Source organism: Electrophorus electricus, chromosome 5, assembly GCF_013358815.1.
Source record: "Electrophorus electricus isolate fEleEle1 chromosome 5, fEleEle1.pri, whole genome shotgun sequence".
In the NCBI taxonomy this organism is placed as follows: Eukaryota; Metazoa; Chordata; class Actinopteri; order Gymnotiformes; family Gymnotidae; genus Electrophorus; species Electrophorus electricus.
Window position 1 is genome coordinate 28,304,903 of NC_049539.1, and position 13,123 is coordinate 28,318,025.

Below are 13,123 nucleotides of genomic sequence, written 5' to 3' on the forward strand. Positions count from 1 at the left end.
CTGAAGACCAAGACAGAGAGACTGAAGAGGAGCTTCTTCCCACAGGCCATTCGGGCCCTGAATCAGGGAAACTGATAAACTGTGGGGACCACCACCACCATGTAACATAACTGTATATATATAGATATTCTATTCCATCATGTAACATAAAAACTGTAAAAACGGTAAATATATCATTTTACAAATAGATCTGTACATTCTGTACATTGTGTACATATACATACACAACCATATACATTGTACATGCGAGTTGTACTGTGTATGACTGTGTATGTGACAAATAAACCACACTTGAACTTGAACTTGAACAGTCCTTAAACAACTACCCCATCAGCCAAACTGCCCTCAACCATTTCCCACGCAGCCTAATACCCCTAAACAACAATTAACCCATTAGACTAACAGCCCTCAACCACACTACCCCAACATCTAAATATCCCATCATCTTTCTCCAACTACCCCAAAAGCAACCACTTGGTAATTCCCTAGCAGCCATCTGGGACACCATAGCAACCATTTGGTATCATCCTGCCATTCACATAACAACTCCCTGGGAATGGCTTAACAGGTCAACAGTATTTCAGGATTCCATTTTACGTGCAAGAAAAATTACCCCCACAAAAATATATCCCTCAACATTTACCCTAGCGACACCATAGCAACCACATTGATTATACTAATAATCCATCATTTGTCATATTAAAAAAAGAATAAACTGATTTTAAAATCTACTCTACATCACATGATGTCAATGATTAAATGTTAAATGTAATCCTGCAATAATGCCGAAATCCTGAAATACTGTTAAATGGTATTTAAACATGAAATGTAATTTGCTGTGGAGTAGTTGAGGATGGGAGGATTCTTAGCTGTTGAGACATGTTGTAGCTAGCTTTAAATATACTGTCACCAAGTTTCCCCCTTTCATAACCAGTTACTCTCAATGTTTCTATACTTGTAATTTGTCTTTTTTCTAATGTCACTGAATAAGAGTCAAAGAATTTCCCCACATTATGGTGTCATTGTACAAGAGCCAAAATACTTCAAAGGAATGTTTGTCATTTACTTCATTTAAATCATTTTACATTTAGACTGGCTGCAGTTGCTCTCTGTATTCGCTGAATACAGAAGGTTATGATTTAGATGGTAAAAACCGATGCCAGTTTTATGAAGTATTTAAAAGGAAACAAAGGCTAAACCACAAATGTAATTCTTTAACTTACTTAGAGATGATGTGAGGTAATCTGAACATTCAGAAACATAAATGAGGACATCAGTGTACATTTACAGCATTTGCCGACTTACAGAAGTGCATTATAGTCTCTATCAAATACAGATCTTCATGTGAAAATAGAGAGGTCAGTGCCAGTAATACTCAGGCTAAAGTCCTGCTTAGAGTGCAACTTGGATGTGGGCTAAAATGTCATAATTATGTTATGAATAAGCTGTTATTAATTAATATGTTCTTAGTGTGTTGACACTTTTAATAGCAGCAAATACCTACATTACATGTGTTTAATCCAATGACATATGACCAGATGTAAATACATACTGAAGTTAGCTGACTGACTAACATGTCTTGCATAGAGTGAAAGTATCCATTGGTCTGTTTCTGTTTTATATGTGGACAGCTAACTCTTTGTATTCTGCACAACAATGCTTAGCTATATAATAAAAGCACTTCAGCTTCATATATGTATTGTTAATTTTGCTAATTTACAAATGCTTTCAAGTATACTGGTATTTCCACATAATCTCAGTAACTTCAGAACCACCGCAGTTATGCAGAAATGACAGTTTTAATAACTTTCTACTCACTTTTAATGGATCTGACATAGACCTATGGACATACAGACACATAAGCAAAATATTTAAACTTATCAAATTTCTCAAAAAAATATTCTTTTATCTTGCAAACAAAGTCTCAACTAAACAATACTGGCTTGTAAATATTTTTTTGATATCTTTCAACTCATATGACCCTGCTTTATATTAAGAGTGCATTTTGAAAATTTATTGAAAAAACAAATGAGCTGTCTACTGCTTCCAAAAGAAATTTGACAAAAAGTCAAATCACTGTCCATCTTAATATGCAGTCACTGTCCATCTTAATATGAAAGATTAATCTTACTTTTAGAAACTAACCTATGGAAAGAGAAACACAATTATCTTAATATAAGCATAATAATAATATATAATTATAAGCATAATATCAACATAGGGATGAGGCATTCCTTTGTTTACCCAGGTACAAATAAGCTCTAACTAATTAATATGTTCTATGCGTACTGTCATGTACCTACATATTTGCAATAATAAAATCTAACAGGTCACTAGCTGGTTTAAGGAACAAAATTCCTCTCGAATTTAAATGCAGTGTCTCTCGTTGCAAAACAAAATGAATCAAAACCTTTAAGACGAAACAACTCACTAAAATGCCTCAGACGTTTGCTGCCACTCACAGGCCTACATTTAGCTGCTAAACGGCCAGTTGTCAGGTGACTAATTAGCTCGCCTACCAAGCTCTTGGCAGAAGATACGCAAGCAGACACCTGCACCCCCCTTTGACACCCACAGTTTTAGATTTCATTAGGCATTGTTAGTTAGCCAGCTAGCTAATTTAACCAAATAAGACTGTACTGTAGCTGAATAAAGCAAGCCCCGGACCAAACATGCACACATTTATCAGGCTAACTAGCTAACATAGCTAGCTAATACAGTTAGCTAGGAGTTTTCTGTCATGTTCACAACGTTAAATAACTAGCTAGCTAGCTAATAAACATGACAGAATTACACCATCATAGATCCACATTATACTTACAAAGAACAACACTCTTTTGTGACAGCTAACTAGCTACAATATTTGCTATTTGTGCTAAAATGTGTTCGTTATGCAAGTTAAAATATACAGCTGGCCGGGTAATTTAGCTAGCTGGCTAACTAGCTTAGCTACCTTTCTTGAGGTACATTAGCTAACTAGCTGGCTAAGTTAGCTGGCTAGGCTAGCTAAGATACCAGTTATAATAGAACATTTCGCTATTTATATCTAATAAAGTTCCTCATTCCTCAAAACATTTTTTGTCAAATTACAACGTTTATCTTTGTGTTATATTCTGTATGAACGTTGAATGATACTTATGGGAAATGCGCAGCCGTTTCGCTGCAAGTCGATAGAAATCGGTTGAGCTTTCTCGTACTTGGATGCACAAATTTCATTTTCTTAACGCGTTTAACATAATTAAACATGATTTAATTTTCATTTAAACAGCACAGACCCTCTTCTCTCCCTCACTCCCGCAGCCAGAACTATAGTGACAACTAATCAAACCCTCACCCACAACTACCACTCAGCCAGTAACCACTCAACCCTAATTATCCCCACAGATAAACAGCCCTCGAGCTCCTGTATATATTATTGTTAACTAGTGTGTATATTATTGTTAACTAGTGTGTATATTATTGTTAACTAGTGTATATATTATTGTTAACTAGTGTGTATATTACTTGTTAACTAGTGTATATATTATTGTTAACTAGTATATATGACTTGTTAACTAGTGTATGAATTATTGTTAACTAGTATATATATGACTTGTTAACTAGTGTATGAATTATTGTTAACTAGTATATATATGACTTGTTAACTAGTGTATACATTATTGTTAACTAGTATATATATTACTTGTTAACTCGTGTATATATTATTGTTAACTAGTGTATATATTACTTGTTATCTCGTGTATATATTATTGTTAACTCGTGTATATATTATTGTTAACTAGTGTGTATATTATTGTTAACTCGAGTGTATATTCCTTGTGTCTCTAGTTTTGTTGCTGGTTATTGTTCACTCATCCTGTGTTCACTGCACTAAGCCTCCATTTATATTATTGTGTTTTGCTTTCGTTTTCTGGCTCTGTCCGTCATTACATGTCGACCCCCATTCTACTGACCCTGATTTTGTTCCAGTATGTTCCAGAATACTTGCGTCCTCTCATTGGTCTGTTGCAATTTGCTTCTCGAATTTTCATTGGCTCTCCTGTTGCCATCCCGTTGCTGTGCTGTTGCCTTGTCTCACTTCTGCTTTACAGCGTGCGGTAAGTGAAGCCGAGCGCCCTTTTCCCATTTTTCTCTTCGAGTCCTTTTTTTCTGGCTTTAATTCCCGGTCTCGGTACGTCAAGACTTTACTGTAAAAGTGAGATTTAATGGGCGAACCGCCCGAGTAAGCTAGCCGCTCGTTAACCTGTCTGTCATTTCTGTGTGAAATACAGTGTCTGACTATCTGGCTACATGACATGATTAAAATGATTTAAATGACTGATTAAATTCACCCAGCGCGCCTGGAGTGGTGCTTCACAACTCGAGATGGACTGTGTTGCTGCTTGTGTGGGGAGGTGTGTGTGGTGTGTGTGTGTGTGTGTGTGTGTGTGTGTGTGTGTGTGTGTCTGACTGAGTCACCGAGTGCCTTTGAACGTGACTCTTTTCTGATGGCTGAAATTATTCAATGAGTTCGTATGCAGGCAAAGTAAACATCAGATATGTTCACATTTATAGTTATAAGAATATATGATTAATATGAATTAATTAACACTTTCCAGATTAGGCAAACTGTCAACACACAAATTGAGAGATTAATTCTGATTCTCTTTGTCATGATGGGATTCTTGATGTAAACATAAATAAGTAAATAACCTCTGAAATATTTGGTGTACTGGTACAGGTGCTTGGTGATAACTAGAGAAAGACACACTTGACCAGCCCAGTATGGGAAGCAAACCACTGCCCTCACAAGGACATCCATCTGAACCACCACACTACAGAGGAGGTGCATAGGGTAGCTAGACAAACAACTGATAGAGCAGGGAATGCTTCCCTCAAAAAACCTAGACACACTCCACCATTTATTTACAGCATTTAGCTGACACTTTTATCCAAAGTGACTTGGACTTGTAGCTGAGTACAACTTTGAGCAATTGAGGATCTTTCTCAGGGGCAGCTTGGCAGTGGTGGGGCTTGAACTGGTAACTTTCTGATTACAAGTCAAATACCTTAACGACTGGTCATCCACTGCAGTACCACTGCCTACAGTAGCCCAACAACACCAACAACATGCTAACAAAACAGTATGAAGAAATTTCAATAGTTTCCATAGTAACCACTTCAATAACTACCACCATTCACAACTGTAGCATCACTCTGATGCTCCTTAATAACAAAATCCACCAAATAATAAACCATCATGACACAATAGTTACAGATGACACACAATCTACAGAAACAACACAAACACACACCTTTCACCTTTCAACTGTGTATGTATGAATGACCTCTTCATTACTGGTGTCCCAGATCGTGTAAACTCCACTATCAGATGATGCTGTTCTTCTCAGCTCAACAGCAGAGATGAACGACACTCCAGTGAGTGGCCATCCACTGTGCAGATCTGTCCACTAGAGGGGGCAGCTGCACCTGTGTTGTTATAAATCACCTCCACTGACTCTGATATGAGCAAATCCAACATCAGAGGTTTACCATGCTTAATCTGAACTGAAGAGCTGAAGAGAAAGCTGAAGAGAAATCCAGTCAGGAACTTCATTATAATATACAGTTGCTTTGATCATGTAAGTACAGAGCTGCAAATCTGATACCAAACATTAATGATAATTAATGGTTGTGATGTTTACAATTCTACATTCTACTGCTGTAATGATGCAACGTGCCCCTCCCAGGATCAATAAAGTTCTATCTGCATATATCTTTAATGCCTTGGTAACAATAACTTGGTAATCAATTGTATACACTCAGTCCGTAGATGCACATCGCAGATGCCTCTACTATTACAGGTTCAGATGTACCAGGTGCTCTTAGTGTAATCAGCATCAGTGATGGTGAGGATCTCCCTTCATGTACTGATCATGGGACATGTGAAATCCCTCCGTCGACTGGCAGGATGTCTGGTTACACTGAGCCAGAATGTCAAGTTGTTTATGGGACACAGTCCATGTGACCAGACCAGAACACGTCTGAATGCAGGGGAGAGTAGCAGCATCATGAAGATTCACCTTTAGTGAGCTGAGAGATGATGCAGAATGAAGAACTGGAGAAAAGGGGAAGACGGGGGATGGCAAACTTTCTGTTACACAACACACACTCAATACATTCAACAGCACACACTCAACACACTCAACAGCACACACTCAACACATTCAACAGCACACATTCAACACATTCAACAGCACACACTCAACACATTCAACAGAACATATTCAACTTTGTTCAGCTGCTAGATCTGAACCAGTCTTAACATTTGCATCAAATTAACACTACCTGCTAAAACATTTTATACATTTAATCTCACTACAGGCCACTGTAAGTGAGAAAAGCTCATGATTTATGAGGCAAGATCACTGCACAAGAACCAGTTCATACTTTCTGGCTGCATAAGTCATTGCTATACCAAAACACCTACTTTGAAATACTGAACAAAATTCCCAACTAACACCTAACAACCTAAGTCACTAACATCTTTGTGTTAGTCTCTAACACCAAAACATATCTAATTGTGCTGCATTACATGAAACATGATTGGAAAAAACTGCAGATACAGAGAGAGAGTGGAGAATACAAGGAGAAACTGTCCCTCTTCAACTTTATATTTGACTTGACTATAAAAAAAATCAGAATTTAGTATACGCTAGATAGAAATTTAAACTTGAATAATCGGTTACAATTTGCAACCCTGGTTACTTATGCAGTGGTGCCAGCAGAAAATATTTAGTGGAGGACAGATGGGACCAGTGAACATCTTGTGGTGGTACACTAAATTGTGTTACAGCCAGAGGGTTAGCGTTGTGGTAGTACACTAAATCAGCATTAGTGATGGTGAGGAAGAGATCTCCCTTCAGGTACTGATCATGTGAAATCCCTCCTCTGACTGGCAGGATGTCTGGCTACACTGAGCCAGAATGTCAAGTTGTTTATGATACACAGTCTATGTGACCAGACCAGAATTCGTCTGAGTGCAGGGGAGAGTAGCATCGTCATGAAGATTCACCTTTGCTGAAGACTGTGCAGATACTAAAAGAGAGATTATGAAAAGGGGATAAAAAACATTCATGAACTATAGTTTGTTCACCATGTGACCATGAAACACTGAGGAGACAATAGAGAACCCAGTCAGTACTGTATAGAGGAGACAGGAGAACCCAGTCAGTACTGTACAGACTAGAAAGGAGGACCCAGTCAGTATTGTACAGAGGAGACAGGAGAACCCAGTCAGTACTGTACAGAGGACACAGGAGGACCCAGTCAGTACTGTACAGAGGATACAGCAGAACCCAGTCAGTACTGTACAGACTAGACAGGAGAACCCAGTCAGTACTGTACAGGTTTAAAAATGTAAGTTTTAAAAACAAAATATGGTAGTCAACTGCAGTCCTGTAGAAACATGATTAAACCATTAGCCCCCCCTAGAAACAGGACGAAACCATTAGATCACACTAGAAACAGGAATAAACCACTAACCCACAGTACAAACAGGACTAAACCAATAATTTACAGAACAAGCAGGACTAAGCCACTAAACCACAACAGAAACAGGATTAAATGACTAACCCATGGTTTAAATAGTCTACCTTTAGCATTTAGCCTTTAGCCTGTTGTCCTGTGTTTCAATAGGCTGCCTTTATCCTTTAGTCTTTAACATTTAGCCTATAGCCCTCTTAGCCTCACCTCAAAGTCTTTTAGTGCAAGTCACAGTCAAATCTAAAGTCACTAAAAATGTTCAAAGTCAACTTCAAAGTCATTATTCACAATTGCAAGTGAACATACTAGTTAAGAAAAAAACTATTACAAAAACCAGGAATTTGCATAGAAATGTGAATTGTATGATAGCAGCTGTAATGTATGATTAAATAAAAAACATCAAGGTCATGGAAATAAATACAAACTTGCATTCTGGTTTTATTTAACTCATATAAATTTGTATTTGTTCATATAATGTATTATTCTTATTTATTCTCTGAACTCAGACTCATTTGTGGTGTGACATTAGACTTTTTTGTTAACATTGGGCACCTGCAGGCCAAAGCAAAATTTTATTATACAGACATGGTTGGGTTTATCTTGAAAAATGTGAGAAGTGTGTCAGTGGAAAGCACAATTAGAAAAGTACTCGACCAGTTTATAAGGAAATTGACAATTGTTGGCTCTACAAGCTTTGTTTTCTTGAGAAATGCTTAAAAAGATTATGTCTGCTATAAATAGGGCATTTCCTGATATTAGAGGTGGGGCCAAAATAAACAATTCAAAATAGTTTCTGCTCATGTAAAGAATCTTTCTTGTTCCACTTAAGGATTAATATTAAAATATAAAGGAGCACACAGTCCACACACACAAAAAAACCCCATACAAAATTAAATCAGTGTAGGTTATCTGGCATGTGTGATGGTGGTGGCACAGAAAAAGTGAGAGACAAAGATAAACTAACGTGCTCTTTATTATCCATGACAAACAACGTAAGTGGTAAAGTAATCCACAGGGATGCTACAAACGCCGAGTTGCAATGCACCGAGGGAAGTCTGTAGTATCCTTGACCACTAATGCACAGCGTTGTTTTTCAGGACCTGCAGGTGTATAAATAGTGAGACACAGTGATGAGAAGTAGGTGTCTCCAATCAGTATTCAGGTGATTGAGAATCGGGTAGAAAAATGGTATGGCCCCCGTCTGACGTGGGCATGTCCCTCTCAGTGGTGGACTGGCCACCGTGACAGCATGCATACATTTTAACGATATTGGAAAGAAAAACATTTGCAAATATCTCAAGTTTACTTGAGAGACTAATTGAGAATAATTCAAGAAGTTCCTTATAGTTTAGAAGCCTAAAGATCCCCTTGAAACTTTAATTCAAATGGGTTCTTTGAGGAATCCCAAAAGTTCTTACAGGCACATCTAAAAGCACTGGGGAACATTTGTGTTCTTGGAGGAGCCCCTAGGTTCTTGGAGTAATCTTCAAGGAACTACTCATTTTTACTGTGTAGGACAGACTAAAGTAGATAGTTAGCTAATATGCTAATGGATTTGAAAAACTTTATGAAAATGTTTATGAAAATACAGGCCTTCATGACCGTTTAACGGCAAAGACATTGAATTTGATATTTTTGCAGTACTATGCAGTAGGCATTATAAAAAATGGACTTGGGTAAGTTACATACATTTTTATTTCAAACAAATTAATAAATAAATGAACAAATATATTAGGAAATCACATTCTGAGAAATCTAGCTAAGGGTTTAAAAAACTATTTCTGTTTTCACACAATTGTTGAGTTTACCATCTACAATTTTTTGTAATTAACAATCACTTAGCATCATTACACTAGCTTTGTCCAAATAGTTTTTAATGACTATTCCATTCACAAACAGATGTTCCTGCACATATTTTGAAATACAGAGGTCCCATGAAAAAATTGTATGGGTATGTTTATTTTTAAAATCATTAGAAATTAAGAAATATTGATATTATTTGTTTTTGTATTCAGTGTCCAGTTATGCAAACTGCCTCCAGGTGCAAACAAACCATATACAATACAACTGGTTTAATGGCCTCGTGTCCTCGCAGATCAGGCAGCCACACAAACCCCCAATAGCAGGGCAGACTTTGGGTTATGGAACAACATAAAAATATTTAAAAAGCTCTCTTACTGTGGCTAAAAACTGTACACATAGGGGTCATAGGGGTCAAAACAAGCTTCAAGATGTACAACATACATATGAAATATAATTGGAAACATTGTCATCTAGAAAGCAGAACTAAAGCCACAGATGCAGCACATTTCATCAGGACCTTCACTGAGAATGACCGCAACAGCATTAAACAACGTTGCAAAAGAAACAAAGTAATACAGCAGGATTTTGATTGTACCAACAGGTTGTTAAATATCATGGGATGAGAAGGCCATCTACAGTGGACATGTGAAGAGAACATGTAGAACATTTCACCAACAATTCTCTCATCTCTGACTGGGTGCCACTATTCCACACTGAACATAAAATATAAAAGAAATGTTTCAGTAACTATAAACTGATTAATTATCATGGACAGTCCTCAATACACCTGCCTGTAAATCTTTTACCAGTCATCTCAGTAGCTTTGCCAGATCTTGAGTACAATATACTATACTTGGAAACAAAGGTAAGACAACAATGGTAAAACATTCAGTGACTGGAAGTTCATCGTAATGAGTTGCTGGCTGACCCAAAAAGTTGGGGTTTTTGTTTTGTTTTTTAAAATAAACACCCTGCTGTGACACAGCTCACAGGTGATGGTACCAATCCTTTCAAAAAAGCAAGACTTACAGTGTGTGTGTGTGTGTGTGTGTGTGTGTGTGTGTGTGTGTGTGTGTGTGTGTGAAGCCTGAGAGATAATCACACCTTTTCTAAATTTATTTCTACTCCATAAAAAAAACGTTTCTTTTTCACAGACTAAGGTGTGACGTTCCCATCAATGGACGTTACAAAGGCACTTTTGATCATTTTAAGAAAGTAATGTTGAAATGGAAATATGTAAATACTGTTTGGATTAGTGATAAAAGAGTGGGATTGATTATTTTAGCACCTAAAGTCACATTAATGCTAAATTGAATCGATGTATTTGGATGTAGGTGGGATTACATAGGGGTTAATGCTATAGTGGGATTAACACTGTAGTGAGATTGATGGCCGTAGTACATTTCCAGTTCCAGTTCCAGTATGAGACCCCATGGCCAGCAGATGCCTGAGGGTGTGAGCTCTCCTGTTCACTATGAAGGTCTACATTTATCCTCCATTACAGCCTCTCACAGGAAGATTCATTACAGTATATACACACACTGTCTTCAAGGGGTCATATTCAGAGCCTGAATATACACACCCTGTCTTCAAGGGGTTGTATTCAGAGCCTGAATATACACACAATGTCTTCAAGGGGTCGTATTCAGAGCCTGAATATACACACACTGTCTTCAAGGGGTCATATTCAGAGCCTGAATATACACACACTGTTTTCAAGGGGTCTTATTCAGAGCCTGAATATACACACATTGTCTTCAAGGGGGCGTCTTCAGGGGCAGAAGAATCACGCATTTCCTCATCTATTATAACGAATTAGATTTGTGTGGTTAGATTGGTTACTTTAGTTTAACTGTGTGCACATGTGAGATAAATATTACTTACAGTAGTAAGATGAAAAAACAAAATAAATAACATGAAAGAAACGAAACAGCCGCTCCACCCTCCCAGTATTTAACAGGATATATTAATCCAATAAACTGGTCCTAGTATTATATTCAGTAGTCAGGTGGTAATAACTCAGATACTGAATGAAGTGGTACTCTCATCAGTGTGTGTGTCACAGACTGCTCCTCCCCCATAAGTCACATGGTACAGCCCACCGCGTGCAGGGGCATTCACAAATGTACTGTGTCTCTGTTTGTAACCATGCCCCCCGGGATTGCACACACGTGTAGAGGGTGTAACGTATGGAGGCTTAAGCAGGATGCGGGGACGAGGCACATTGAAACAGATGTTTATTAATGCACTTAACAATAAGACGTAGCACGCAGGCTAAGGTTTCAAACACCGACAACATCAATGATAAGACAAGAGACACACGACAATGACATACAACAAGGATCAGGTGAGAAGCACAAGAGGGCGTGGCGATGCAGATGAACACACATGGAGCTGTTTGTGCGGAGAGGGGCCATACCGTGACAGAGATGTTAATGTTAAGGTCTTGTGTGTCTATTTAAACTGTCCATGTGTGCTCCCTTTGTTGGTCATTCTCACGACTTTGTGTTTACATCAGTCTGTATGTACATCGCAGCAGTAATGTGGGTTTGTGTTTCTTCCTTATTGATGTGTATGTGTTCATTGTGTTCATTGTGTTAAATATTTAAGTATGTTCTCCGTAGATGCTATATGCGAGTGCCACTGTTGTCCACATTTTATGTTAATAAACGTCTTTCAGAGACGAGGGGGTCTGTGCGTCCTGCTCCGCGCCCATTGGCACTCACATATAACATCCAACGTTACAGTGTGAGTGTTTGTAAAAGCTGATATCTGTCTGTAAAGCATCCTTGAGTCTGAGAAATGTATATAAATGTATATATTATTATGTAACTAATAAGAGGAAGGGGAAGAGGATGAGGAGGAGGAGGAAGAGTCTACTCTGATGTGCAGGGTTCCCCTCCACTAGAACCTCTTCATGTAGGAGACGTTCTACTGTACAATGTAATCAGTGTAGATGGACCACACACAGGTGATGTATTTTCTGTTTATTAAGTTACGTAAAACAACAGGAACGGTTCATATTACTGGACAGTAAATGAGTTTATTATTCCAAACAGTGAGTTTCACTATATTTTGATTGTCTTCATAGTGAAGTATATAGTGAAGTATATAATGAAAATATAAAACAGCAGATTATAATAAATACTCACCTTTTACTGGAGGCAAAGTCTTGTTCTTTCCTACAACACCAGATTTATAAGCAACCAAAAATCACACAGAGAGAAACATAAAGAAAATGAAATCTTGCAATTTGATTAACACATGAGGTTACCTGAGAGTATCCTGAACATGACTGTGCTCAGGCAGGTTAAAGTCTTACCTTCTACGGTGACTCTAAAGGTGAATACAGTCTCCTTATTTCTGATGTCCCATATGATGTAAACGCCACTGTCAGACTCTTTCAGCTCCTTCAGCTTCAGACTGGAACTGAATGACACTCTCTGCTCATACTCAGACACACTGAATTTCACAACCTATGACCTCACATAATCTGACTGCGTTTGGACTGGCATCACTAGTCCTGTTAATAAACATCTCCACTGGCTCTGAGATGGGAGCATCCAGTATAAGAGATTCTCCAGAGGTAAACTGCATGGAAACCTCAGGAGCTACAAGGGGACACACACAGTGGACATTTCAGATTCTCTGTATAGTTCATTAGCTGTAGTGTTACCTGTAGTTAGGATGGGACGGTCGACACTGACGTTTTTGAAGCACAGCGTTTTGAAACGCTGATCCGAAGTGTGGCTCAAAACGGCCATGTCACGTGACCACAGGTGAACTAAGCTTGTGT